Genomic DNA, 14,455 nt, shown 5'->3' with positions numbered 1-14,455 from the left:
CACACTCTGACACACTCTGACACTCTCAGACAATCTCTATCACTCTCTATCACTCTCTGACACACTCTGACATTTTCTGACACTCTCAGACACTCTCTATCACTCTCTATCCCTCTCTGTTACTCTCTGACACACTCTGACAATCTCTGACATACTCTGTCACTCACAGACACTCTCAGACACACTCGATCACTCTCTGACTTTCTCTATCACTCTCTGACACTCTCTGACACTCAAAGACACTCTCTATCACACTCTATCACTCTCTATCACTCTCTGACACTCTCGGACACTCTCTCTCAGTCTCTGACACTCTCTGACTCTCTCTGACTCTCTCAGACACTCTCTGACACTTTATATCACTCTCTGAACCTCTCAGACCCTCTCTGACACTTTCTATCACACTCTGACACTCTCTGACACTCTCAGATAATCTCAGATAGTCTCAGATACTTCCTATCACTCTCTGACACTGTCTGACAATCTCTGACACTCTCAGACACTCTCTTTCACTCTCTATCCCTCTATGACACTCCCTATCACTCCCTAACAATCTCAGATTCTCTATGACACTCTCTTTCATTCTCCATCACTCTCTGACACTGTCAGACACTCTCTGACACTCTCAGACACTCTCAGACACTCTCTATCACTCTATATCACTCTCTGACACTATCTATCACTCAATGAAACTCTCTGACACTCTCCATCACTCTCTATCACTCTCTGGCACACTCTGACTCACTCTGACCCTCTCTGACACTATCTGACAGTCTCTGACACACTCTGACACACTCAGACACTCTCTATCACTCTCTATCACTGTCTATCACTCTCTATCACTCTCTGACACTCTCTGACACACTCTGACACTCTCTGACACTCTCAGACACTCTCTATCACTCTCTGACGCACTCTGACTGTCTCTGACACTCTCTGACACTCTCTATCACTCTCTGACACTCTCTATCAGTTTCTGACACTCTCAGACTCTCTCCATCACTCTCTGACACTCTCTATCACTCTCTGACGCACTCTGACTGTCTCTGACACTCTCTGACACTCTCTATCACACTCTATCACTCTCTGACACACTCTGACAATCTCTGACAATCGCAGACACGCGCTGGCACTCTCTGACACTCTCAGACAATCTCTATCACTCTCTATCACTCTCTGACACTCTCTGACATTCTCAGAAACTCTCAGACACTCTCTGTCACTCTCTATCACTCGCTGACACTCTCAGACACTCTCAGACACTCTCGAAAACTCTCTGACACTCACTGAAACTCTGAGACACTCTCTGTATCTCTCAGACACTCCCAGACACTCTCTCTCACTCTCTGACACTCTCTGAAACTCTGTGACACACTCACAGTCTCTCTGACACTCTCTATCCCTCTCTGACACTCTCTGACACACTCTGACACTCTCTGACAATCTCTACCACTCTCTGACTCTCTCTGACACTCTGTGACACACTCTGACACACTCTATCGCTCTCTGACATTCTCTGACACTCTCTGACACTCTCTGACACTCTCAGACACTCTCTATCACTCTCTGACACTGACTGACACCCTCAGACACTCTCTGTCACTCTCAGAGTCTCTCAGACACTCTCTATCACTCTCTGACAGTATCTATCACTCTCTAACACTCTCTGACACAGTCTGAAACTCTCTGACACTCTCTATCACTCTCTATCACTCTCTGACACAATTTGACACTCTCTATCACTCTCTGACACTCTGTGACACTCTGTGACACACTCTGACACACTCTATCGCTCTCTGACATTCTCTGACACTCTCTGACACTCTCAGACACTGACTGACACCCTCAGACACTCTCTGTCACTCTCTGACACTTTATATCACTCTTTGACACTCTCTGACACAGTCTGAAACTCTCTGAAACTCTCTATCACTCTCGGTTACACTCTGACACTCTCTGACACTCTCTATCACTCTCTGACACTCTCAGACACTCTCAGACACTCTCTATCAATCTCTGACACTCTCTGACACTCTGTGACACACTCTGACACACTCTATCGCTCTCTGACATTCTCTGACTCACTCTGACACTCTCAGACACTCTCAGACACTCTCTATCACTCTCTGACACTGACTGACACCCTCAGACACTCTCTGTCACTCTCAGACACTCTCAGGCACTCTCGATCACTCTCTGACACTTCCTATCACTCTCTGACACTCTCTGACACTGTCTGAAACTCTCTGACACTCTCTATCACTCTCTGACACTCTCAGACACTCTCAGACACTCTCTATCACTCTCTGACACTCTCTGACACTCACTGAAACTCTCAGACACTCTCTGCATCTCTCAGACAATCTCAGACACTCTCTCTCACTCTCTGACACTCTCTGAAACTGTCTGACACACTCACACTCTCTCTGACACTCTCTGACACTCTCTGACACACTCTGACACTCTCTGACAATCTCGATCACTCTCTGACTCTCTCTGACACTCTGTGACACACTCTGACACACTCTGACACACTCTATCGCTCTCTGACATTCTCTGACACACTCTGACACTCTCTGACACTCTCAGACACTCTCAGACACTCTCTATCACTCTCTGACACTGACTGAAACCGTCAGACACTCTCTGTCACTCTCAGACACTCTCAGACACTCGCAGACACTCTCTATCACTCTCTGACACTTTATATCACTCTCTGACACTCTCTGACACAGTCTGAAACTCTCTGACACTCTCGATCACTCTCTATCACTCTCTGACACAATTTGACACTCTCTATCACACTCTATCGCTCTCTGACATTCTCTGACACACTCAGACACTCTCTGACACACTCAGACACTCTCTATCACTCTCTGACACTGACTGACATCCTCAGACACTCTCTGTCACTCTCAGACACTCTCAGACACTCTCTATCACTCTCTGACACTTTCCATCACTCTCTGACACTCTCTGACACATTCTGAAACTCTCTGACACTCTCTGACACTCTCTATCACTCTCTGACGCACTCTGACTGTCTCTGACACTCTCTGACACTCTCTATCACTCTCTGACACTCTCTATCAGTTTCTGACACTCTCAGACTCTCTCCATCACTCTCTGACACTCTCTATCACTCTCTGACGCACTCTGACTGTCTCTGACACTCTCTGACACTCTCTATCACACTCTATCACTCTCTGACACACTCTGACAATCTCTGACAATCGCAGACACGCGCTGGCACTCTCTGACACTCTCAGACAATCTCTATCACTCTCTATCACTCTCTGACACTCTCTGACATTCTCAGAAACTCTCAGACACTCTCTGTCACTCTCTATCACTCGCTGACACTCTCAGACACTCTCAGACACTCTCGAAAACTCTCTGACACTCACTGAAACTCTGAGACACTCTCTGTATCTCTCAGACACTCCCAGACACTCTCTCTCACTCTCTGACACTCTCTGAAACTCTGTGACACACTCACAGTCTCTCTGACACTCTCTATCCCTCTCTGACACTCTCTGACACACTCTGACACTCTCTGACAATCTCTACCACTCTCTGACTCTCTCTGACACTCTGTGACACACTCTGACACACTCTATCGCTCTCTGACATTCTCTGACACTCTCTGACACTCTCTGACACTCTCAGACACTCTCTATCACTCTCTGACACTGACTGACACCCTCAGACACTCTCTGTCACTCTCAGAGTCTCTCAGACACTCTCTATCACTCTCTGACAGTATCTATCACTCTCTAACACTCTCTGACACAGTCTGAAACTCTCTGACACTCTCTATCGCTCTCTATCACTCTCTGACACAATTTGACACTCTCTATCACTCTCTGACACTCTGTGACACTCTGTGACACACTCTGACACACTCTATCGCTCTCTGACATTCTCTGACACTCTCTGACACTCTCAGACACTGACTGACACCCTCAGACACTCTCTGTCACTCTCTGACACTTTCTATCACTCTTTGACACTCTCTGACGCAGTCTGAAACTCTCTGAAACTCTCTATCACTCTCGGTTACACTCTGACACTCTCTGACACTCTCTATCACTCTCTGACACTCTCAGACACTCTCAGACACTCTCTATCAATCTCTGACACTCTCTGACACTCTGTGACACACTCTGACACACTCTATCGCTCTCTGACATTCTCTGACTCACTCTGACACTCTCTGACACTCTCAGACACTCTCTATCACTCTCTGACACTGACTGACACCCTCAGACACTCTCTGTCACTCTCAGACACTCTCAGGCACTCTCGATCACTCTCTGACACTTCCTATCACTCTCTGACACTCTCTGACACTGTCTGAAACTCTCTGACACTCTCTATCACTCTCTGACACTCTCAGACACTCTCAGACACTCTCTATCACTCTCTGACACTCTCTGACACTCACTGAAACTCTCAGACACTCTCTGCATCTCTCAGACAATCTCAGACACTCTCTCTCACTCTCTGACACTCTCTGAAACTCTCTGACACACTCACACTCTCTCTGACACTCTCTGACACTCTCTGACACACTCTGACACTCTCTGACAATCTCGATCACTCTCTGACTCTCTCTGACACTCTGTGACACACTCTGACACACTCTGACACACTCTATCGCTCTCTGACATTCTCTGACACACTCTGACACTCTCTGACACTCTCAGACACTCTCAGACACTCTCTATCACTCTCTGACACTGACTGAAACCGTCAGACACTCTCTGTCACTCTCAGACACTCTCAGACACTCTCAGACACTCTCTATCACTCTCTGACACTTTCTATCACTCTCTGACACTCTCTGACACAGTCTGAAACTCTCTGACACTCTCGATCACTCTCTATCACTCTCTGACACAATTTGACACTCTCTATCACACTCTATCGCTCTCTGACATTCTCTGACACACTCAGACACTCTCTGACACACTCAGACACTCTCTATCACTCTCTGACACTGACTGACATCCTCAGACACTCTCTGTCACTCTCAGACACTCTCAGACACTCTCTATCACTCTCTGACACTTTCCATCACTCTCTGACACTCTCTGACACATTCTGAAACTCTCTGACACTCTCTGACACTCTCTATCACTCTCTGTTACTCTCTGACGCTCTCTGACACTCTCTATCACTCTCTGACACTCTCAGACACTCTCTATCACTCTCTGACACTCTCAGACACTCTCTATCACTCTCTATCAAACTCTGACACTCTCAGACACTCTATCACTCACTGACGCTCTCTATCACACTCTGACAGTCTCTGACACTCTCTGACACTCTCTATCACTCTCTATCACTCTCTGTTACTCTCTGACACACACTGACATTCTCTGACACTCTCTGACACATTCTGACACTCTCGATCAATCTCTGACACTCTCAGACACTCTCTATCACTCACTGACACTCTCTATCACTCACTGACACTCTCTGACACACTCTGCCACTCTCAGACACTCTCTATCACTCTCTATCACTCTCTGACACACTCTGACATTTTCTGACACTCTCAGACACTCTCTATCACTCTCTATCCCTCTCTGTTACTCTCTGACACACTCTGACAATCTCTGACACACTCGATCACTCTCTGACTTTCTCTATCACCCTCTGACACTCTCTGACACTCAAATACACTCTCTATCACACTCTGTCACACTCTATCACTCTCTGTCACTCTCTGACACTCTCGGACACTCTCTCTCACTCTGTGACACTCTCTGACTCTCTCTGACTCTCTCAGACACTCTCTGACACTTTATATCACTCTCTGAACCTCTCAGACACTCTCTGACACTTTCTATCACACTCTGACACAATCTGACACTCTCAGAAAATCTCAGACAGTCTCAGACACTTCCTATCACTCTCTGACACTGTCTGACAATCTCTGACACTCTCAGACACTCTCTTTCACTCTCTATCCCTCTGTGACACTCCCTATCACTCCCTAACAATCTCAGATTCTCTATGACACTCTCTATCACTCTCTTTCACTCGCTGACACTCTCAGACACTCTCTAAAACTCTCTGACACTCACTGAAACTCTCAGACACTCTCTGTATCTCTCAGAAACTCTCAGACACTCTCTCTCACTCTCTGACACTCTATGAAACTCTCTGACACACTCACACTCTCTCTGACACTCTCTATCACTCTCTGACACTCTCTGACACACTCTGACACTCTCTGACAATCTCTACCACTCTCTGACTCTCTCTGACACTCTGTGACACACTCTGACACACTCTATCGCTATCTGACATTCTCTGACAAACTCTGACACTCTCTGACACTCTCAGACACTCTCAGACACTCTCAGACACTCTCTATCACTCTCTGACACTGACTGAAACCGTCAGACACTCTCTGTCACTCTCAGACACTCTCAGACACTCTCAGACACTCTCTATCACTCTCTGACACTTTCTATCACTCTCTGACACTCTCTGACACAGTCTGAAACTCTCTGACACTCTCGATCACTCTCTATCACTCTCTGACACAATTTGACACTCTCTATCACACTCTATCGCTCTCTGACATTCTCTGACACACTCAGACACTCTCTGACACACTCAGACACTCTCTATCACTCTCTGACACTGACTGACATCCTCAGACACTCTCTGTCACTCTCAGACACTCTCAGACACTCTCTATCACTCTCTGACACTTTCCATCACTCTCTGACACTCTCTGACACATTCTGAAACTCTCTGACACTCTCTATCACTCTCTGTTACTCTCTGACGCTCTCTGACACTCTCTATCACTCTCTGACACTCTCAGACACTCTCTATCACTCTCTGACACTCTCAGACACTCTCTATCACTCTCTATCAAACTCTGACACTCTCAGACACTCTATCACTCACTGACGCTCTCTATCACACTCTGACAGTCTCTGACACTCTCTGACACTCTCTATCACTCTCTATCACTCTCTGTTACTCTCTGACACACACTGACATTCTCTGACACTCTCTGACACATTCTGACACTCTCGATCAATCTCTGACACTCTCAGACACTCTCTATCACTCACTGACACTCTCTATCACTCACTGACACTCTCTGACACACTCTGCCACTCTCAGACACTCTCTATCACTCTCTATCACTCTCTGACACACTCTGACATTTTCTGACACTCTCAGACACTCTCTATCACTCTCTATCCCTCTCTGTTACTCTCTGACACACTCTGACAATCTCTGACACACTCGATCACTCTCTGACTTTCTCTATCACCCTCTGACACTCTCTGACACTCAAATACACTCTCTATCACACTCTGTCACACTCTATCACTCTCTGTCACTCTCTGACACTCTCGGACACTCTCTCTCACTCTGTGACACTCTCTGACTCTCTCTGACTCTCTCAGACACTCTCTGACACTTTATATCACTCTCTGAACCTCTCAGACACTCTCTGACACTTTCTATCACACTCTGACACAATCTGACACTCTCAGAAAATCTCAGACAGTCTCAGACACTTCCTATCACTCTCTGACACTGTCTGACAATCTCTGACACTCTCAGACACTCTCTTTCACTCTTTATCCCTCTGTGACACTCCCTATCACTCCCTAACAATCTCAGATTCTCTATGACACTCTCTATCACTCTCTTTCACTCGCTGACACTCTCAGACACTCTCTAAAACTCTCTGACACTCACTGAAACTCTCAGACACTCTCTGTATCTCTCAGAAACTCTCAGACACTCTCTCTCACTCTCTGACACTCTATGAAACTCTCTGACACACTCACACTCTCTCTGACACTCTCTATCACTCTCTGACACTCTCTGACACACTCTGACACTCTCTGACAATCTCTACCACTCTCTGACTCTCTCTGACACTCTGTGACACACTCTGACACACTCTATCGCTATCTGACATTCTCTGACAAACTCTGACACTCTCTGACACTCTCAGACACTCTCTATCACTCTCTGACACTGACTGACACCCTCAGACACTCTCTGTCACTCTCAGAGTCTCTCAGACACTCTCTATCACTCTCTGACATTTTCTATCACTCTCTGAAACTCTCTGACACAGTCTGAAACTCTCTGACACTCTCTATCACTCTCTGACACAATTTGACACTCTCTATCACTCTCTGACACTCTGTGACACACTCTGACACACTCTATCGCTCTCTGACATTCTCTGACACACTCTGACACTCTCTGAAACTCTCAGACACTCTCTATCACTCTCTGACACTGACTGACACCCTCAGACACTCTCTGTCACTCTCAGACAATCTCAGACACTCTCTATCAATCTCTGACACTTTCTATCACTCTCTGACACTCTCTGACACTCTCTATCACTCACTGACACTCTCTATCACTCTCTGACACACTCTGACACTCTCAGACACTCTCTATCACTCTCTATCACTCTCTGACACACTCTGACACTTTCTGCCACTCTCAGACACTCTCTATCACTCTCTATCACTCTCTATCCCTCTCTGTTACTCTCTGACACACTCTGACACTCTCTGACACTCTCGGACACACTCGGACACACTCGGACACACTCTGACACTCTCTGACACTCTCTATCACTCTGTGACATACTCTGTCACTCACAGACACTCTCAGACACACTCGATAACTCTCTGACTTTCTCTATCACTCTCTGACGCTCTCTGACACTCAAATACACCCTCTATCACTCTCTGACACTCTCTGACACTCTCAGTCACTCTCTATCACTCACTGACACTCTCTATCACTCTCTGACACACTCTGACACTCTCAGACACTCTCTATCACTCTCTATCACTCTCTGACACACTCTGACACTTTCTGACACTCTCAGACACTCTCTATCACTCTCTATCCCTCTCTGTTACTCTCTGACACACTCTGACACTCTCAGACACTCTCTATCACTCTCTGACACTGACTGACACCCTCAGACACTCTCTGTCACTCTCAGACACTCTCATGCACTCTCTATCACTCTCTGACACATTCTATCACTCTCTGACACTCTCTGACACTGTCTGAAACTCTCTGACACTCTCTATCACTCTCTGTTACTCTCTGACACTCTCTGACACTCTCTGACACTCTCTATCACTCTCTGACACTCTCAGACACTCTCAGACACTCTCTATCACTCTCTGACACTCTCTGACATTCACTGAAACTCTCAGAGACTCTCTGCATCTCTCAGACACTCTCTCTCACTCTCTGACACTCTCTGAAACTCTCTGACACACTCAGACTCTCTCTGACACTCTCTATCACTCTCTGACACTCTCTGACACACTCTGACACTCTCTGACAATCTCGATCACTCTCTGACTCTCTCTGACACTCTGTGACACACTCTGACACACTCTATCGATCTCTGACATTCTCTGACACACTCTGACACTCTCTGACACTCTCAGACACTCTCTATCACTCTCTGACACTGACTGAAACCGTCAGACACTCTCTGTCACTCTCAGACACTCTCTATCACTCTCTGACACTTTCTATCACTCTATGACACTCTCTGACACAGTCTGAAACTCCCTGACACTCTCGATTAATCTCTATCACTCTCTGACACAATTTGACACTCTCTATCACACTCTATCGCTCTCTGACATTCTCTGACACACTGTGACACTCTCTGACACTCTCAGACACTCTCTATCACTCTCTGACACTGACTGACATCCTTAGACACTCTCTGTCACTCTCAGACACTCTCAGACACTCTCTATCACTCTCTGACACTGTCAGACACTCTCTGACACTCTCTGACACTCTCAGACACTCTCTGACACTCTCAGACTCTCTCAGACACTCTCTATCACTCCATATCACTCTCTGGCACACTCTGACGCACTCTGACCCTCTCTGACACTATCTGACACTCTCTGACACACCCTGACACACTCTGACACTCTCTGTCACTCTCTATCACTGTCTATCACTCTCTATCACTCCCTGACACACTCTGACACACTCTGACACTCTCAGACACTCTCAGACACTCTCTATCACTCTCTATCAATCTCTGACGCACACTGACTGTCTCTGACACTCTCTGACACTCTCTATCACTCTCTGACATTCTCTATCACTTTCTGACACGCTCAGACTCTCTCTATCACTCTCTGACACTCTCTATCACTCACTGACACTCTCTGACAAACTCTGACACTCTCAGAAACTCTCAGCCACTCTCTATCACTCTCTATCTCTCTCTGACACACTCTGACTATCTCTGACAATCTCAGACACTCTCAGACACTCTCCAAACACTCTCTGACACTCTCTGACACTCTCAGACACTCTCTATCACTCTCTATCACTCTCTGACACTCTCTGACATTCTCAGAAACTCTCTATCACTCTCTTTCACTCGCTGACACTCTCAGACACTCTCTAAAACTCTCTGACACTCACTGAAACTCTCAGACACTCTCTGTATCTCTCAGAAACTCTCAGACACTCTCTCTCACTCTCTGACACTCTATGAAACTCTCTGACACACTCACACTCTCTCTGACACTCTCTATCACTCTCTGACACTCTCTGACACACTCTGACAATCTCTACCACTCTCTGACATTCTCTATCACTTTCTGACACGCTCAGACTCTCTCTATCACTCTCTGACACTCTCTATCACTCACTGACACTCTCTGACAAACTCTGACACTCTCAGAAACTCTCAGCCACTCTCTATCACTCTCTATCAATCTCTGACGCACACTGACTGTCTCTGACACTCTCTGACACTCTCTATCACTCTCTGACATTCTCTATCACTTTCTGACACGCTCAGACTCTCTCTATCACTCTCTGACACTCTCTATCACTCACTGACACTCTCTGACAAACTCTGACACTCTCAGAAACTCTCAGCCACTCTCTATCACTCTCTATCTCTCTCTGACACACTCTGACTATCTCTGACAATCTCAGACACTCTCAGACACTCTCCAAACACTCTCTGACACTCTCTGACACTCTCAGACACTCTCTATCACTCTCTATCACTCTCTGACACTCTCTGACATTCTCAGAAACTCTCTATCACTCTCTTTCACTCGCTGACACTCTCAGACACTCTCTAAAACTCTCTGACACTCAATGAAACTCTCAGACACTCTCTGTATCTCTCAGAATCTCTCAGACACTCTCTCTCACTCTCTGACACTCTATGAAACTCTCTGACACACTCACACTCTCTCTGACACTCTCTATCACTCTCTGACACTCTCTGACACACTCTGACAATCTCTACCACTCTCTGACTTTCTCTGACACTCTGTGACACACTCTGACACCCTCTATCGCTATCTGACATTCTCTGACACACTCTGACAATCTCTGACACTCTCAGACACTCTCTATCACTCTCAGACACTCTCTTTCACTCACTGACACTCTCTATCACTCTCTGACACACTCTGACACTCTCAGACACTCTCTATCACTCTCTATCACTCTCTGACACACTCTGACACTTTCTGACACTCTCAGACACTCTCAGACACTCTCTGTCACTCTCTATCCCTCTCTGTTACTCTCTGACACACTCTGACACTCTCTGACACTCTCTGACACACTCTGACAATCTCTGACGCTCTCTATCACTCTCTGACATACTCTGTCACTCACAGACACTCTCAGACACTCTCGATCACTCTCTGAAATTCTCTATCACTCTCTGACACTCAAAGATACTCTCTATCACCCTCTATCACTCTCTCTCACTCTATGACACTCTCGGACACTCTCTATCACTCTCTGACACTCTCTGACAGTCTCTGACACTCTCAGACACTCTCCATGACACTCAGACACTCACTATCACCGTCAGACACTCTCTATCACTCTCTGACATTCTCTGAAACTCTCAGACACGCTCTATCACTCTCTGACACTCTCAGACACTCTCTATCACTCTCTGACACATTCTATCACTCTCTATCGCTCTCTGACACACTCTGACACTTTCTGACACTCTCAGACACTCTCTCTCACTCTCTATCAAACTCTGACACACTCTGACAGTCTCTGACACTCTCTGACACTCTCTATCGCTCTCTATCACTCTCTGTTACTCTCTGACACTTTCTATCACTCTCTGACTCGCTCTATCACTCTCTGACACTCTCAGACACTCTCTATCAATCTCTGACACTCTCAGACACTCTCTACCACTCACTGACACTCTCTATCACTCTCTGACACTCTCTGACACACTCTGACATTCTCAGACACTCTCTATCACTCTCCATCCGTCTCTGTTACTCTCTGACACACTCTGACACTCTCTGACACACTCTGACATTCTCTGACACTCTATATCACTCTCTGACATACTCTGCCACTCACAGACTCTCTCAGACACACTCGATCACTCTCTGACTTTCTCTATCACTCTCTGACACACTCTGACACTCAAAGACACTCTCTATCACACTCTATCACTCTCTATCACTCTCTGACACTCTCGGACACTCTCTATCACTCTCTGACACTCTCTGACTCTCTCTGACTCTCTCAGACACTCTCTGACACTTTATATCACTCTCTATCACTCTCTGACACTCTCTGACACACTTTGACACTCTCAGACACTCTCTATCACTCTCTATCACTCTCTGACACACTCTGACACTTTCTGACACTCTCAGACACACTCTATCACTTTCTATCCCTCTCTGTTACTCTCTGACACACTCTGACACTCTCAGACACTCTCGATCACTCTCAGACACACTCTATCAATCTCTGACACGTTCTATCACTCTCTATCACTCTCTGAAACACTCTGACACTTTCTGACACGCTCAGACACTCTCTCTCACTCTCTATCAAACTCTGACACACTCTGACAGTCTCTGACACTCTCTGACACTGTCTATCACTCTCTATCACTCTCTGTTACTCTCTGACACACTCTGACATTCTCTGACACTCTCTGACACACTCTGACAATCTCAGAAACTTTCTATCACTCTCTGACACTCTCTATCACTCTCTGACACTCTCAGACACTCTCTGACACTCTCAGGCACTCTCTATCACTCTCTATCACTCACTATCCCTCTCTGTTACTCTCTGACACACTCTGACACTCTCTGACACTCGCAGACACTGTCTATCACTCACTGACACTCTCCATCAATCTCTGACACTCTCTGACACACTCTGACACTCTCAGACACTCTCTATCACTCTCTATCACTCTCTGACACACTCTGACACTTTCTGACACTCTCAGACACTCTCTATCACTCTCTATCCCTCTCTGTTACTCTCTGACACACTCTGCCACTCTCTGACACTCTCTGACACTCTCTGACACTGTCTGACACACTCTGACACTCTCTGACACTCTCTATCACTCTCTGACGTACTCTGTCACTCACAGACAATCTCAGACACACTCGATCACTCTCTGACTTTCTCTACCACTCTCTGACACTCTCTGACACTCAAAGACACTCTCTATCACACTCTATCACTCTTTATCTCTCTCTGACACAATCGGACACTATCACTCTCTGACACTCTCTGACTCTCTCTGACTCTCTCAGACACTCTCTGACACTTTATATCACTCTCTGAACCTCTCAGACACTCTCTGACACTTTCTATCACTCTCTGACACTGTCTGACAATCTCTGACACTCTCAGACACTCTATTTCACTCTCTATCCCTCGATGACACTCCCTATCACTCCCTAACACTCTCAGATTCTCTATGACACTCTATTTCACTCTCCATCACTCTCTGACACTGTCAGACACTCTCTGACACTCTCAGACACTCTCTGACTCTCTCAGACACCCTCAGACACTCTATATCACTCTATATCACTCTCTGACACTATCTATCACTCTATGAAACTCTCTGACACTCTCCATCACTCTCTATCACTCTCTGGCACACTCTGACTCACTCTGACCATCTCTGACACTATCTGACACTCTCTGACACACTCTGACACACTCAGACACTCTCTATCACTCTCTATCACTGTCTATCACTCTCTATCACTCTCTATCACTCTCTGACACACCCTGACACTCTCTGACACTCTCAGACACTCTCTATCACTCTCTATCACTCTCTGACAGACTCTGACTGTCTCTGACACTCTCTGACACTCTCTATCATTCTCTGACACGCTCTATCACTTTCTGACACTCTCAGACACTCTCTATCATTCTCTGACACGCTCTATCACTTTCTGACACTCTCAGACACTCTCCATCACTCTCTGACACTCTCTATCACTCACTGACACTCTCTGACACACTCTGACACTCTCTGACACTCTCAGACACTCTCTATCACTCTCTATCACTGTCTATCACTCTCTGACACACTCTGACACTCTCTGAC

This window comes from Heterodontus francisci, chromosome X (genome assembly GCF_036365525.1).
Source record: "Heterodontus francisci isolate sHetFra1 chromosome X, sHetFra1.hap1, whole genome shotgun sequence".
NCBI lineage: Eukaryota > Metazoa > Chordata > Chondrichthyes > Heterodontiformes > Heterodontidae > Heterodontus > Heterodontus francisci.
Note: the sequence above shows the minus strand (reverse complement) of the source record.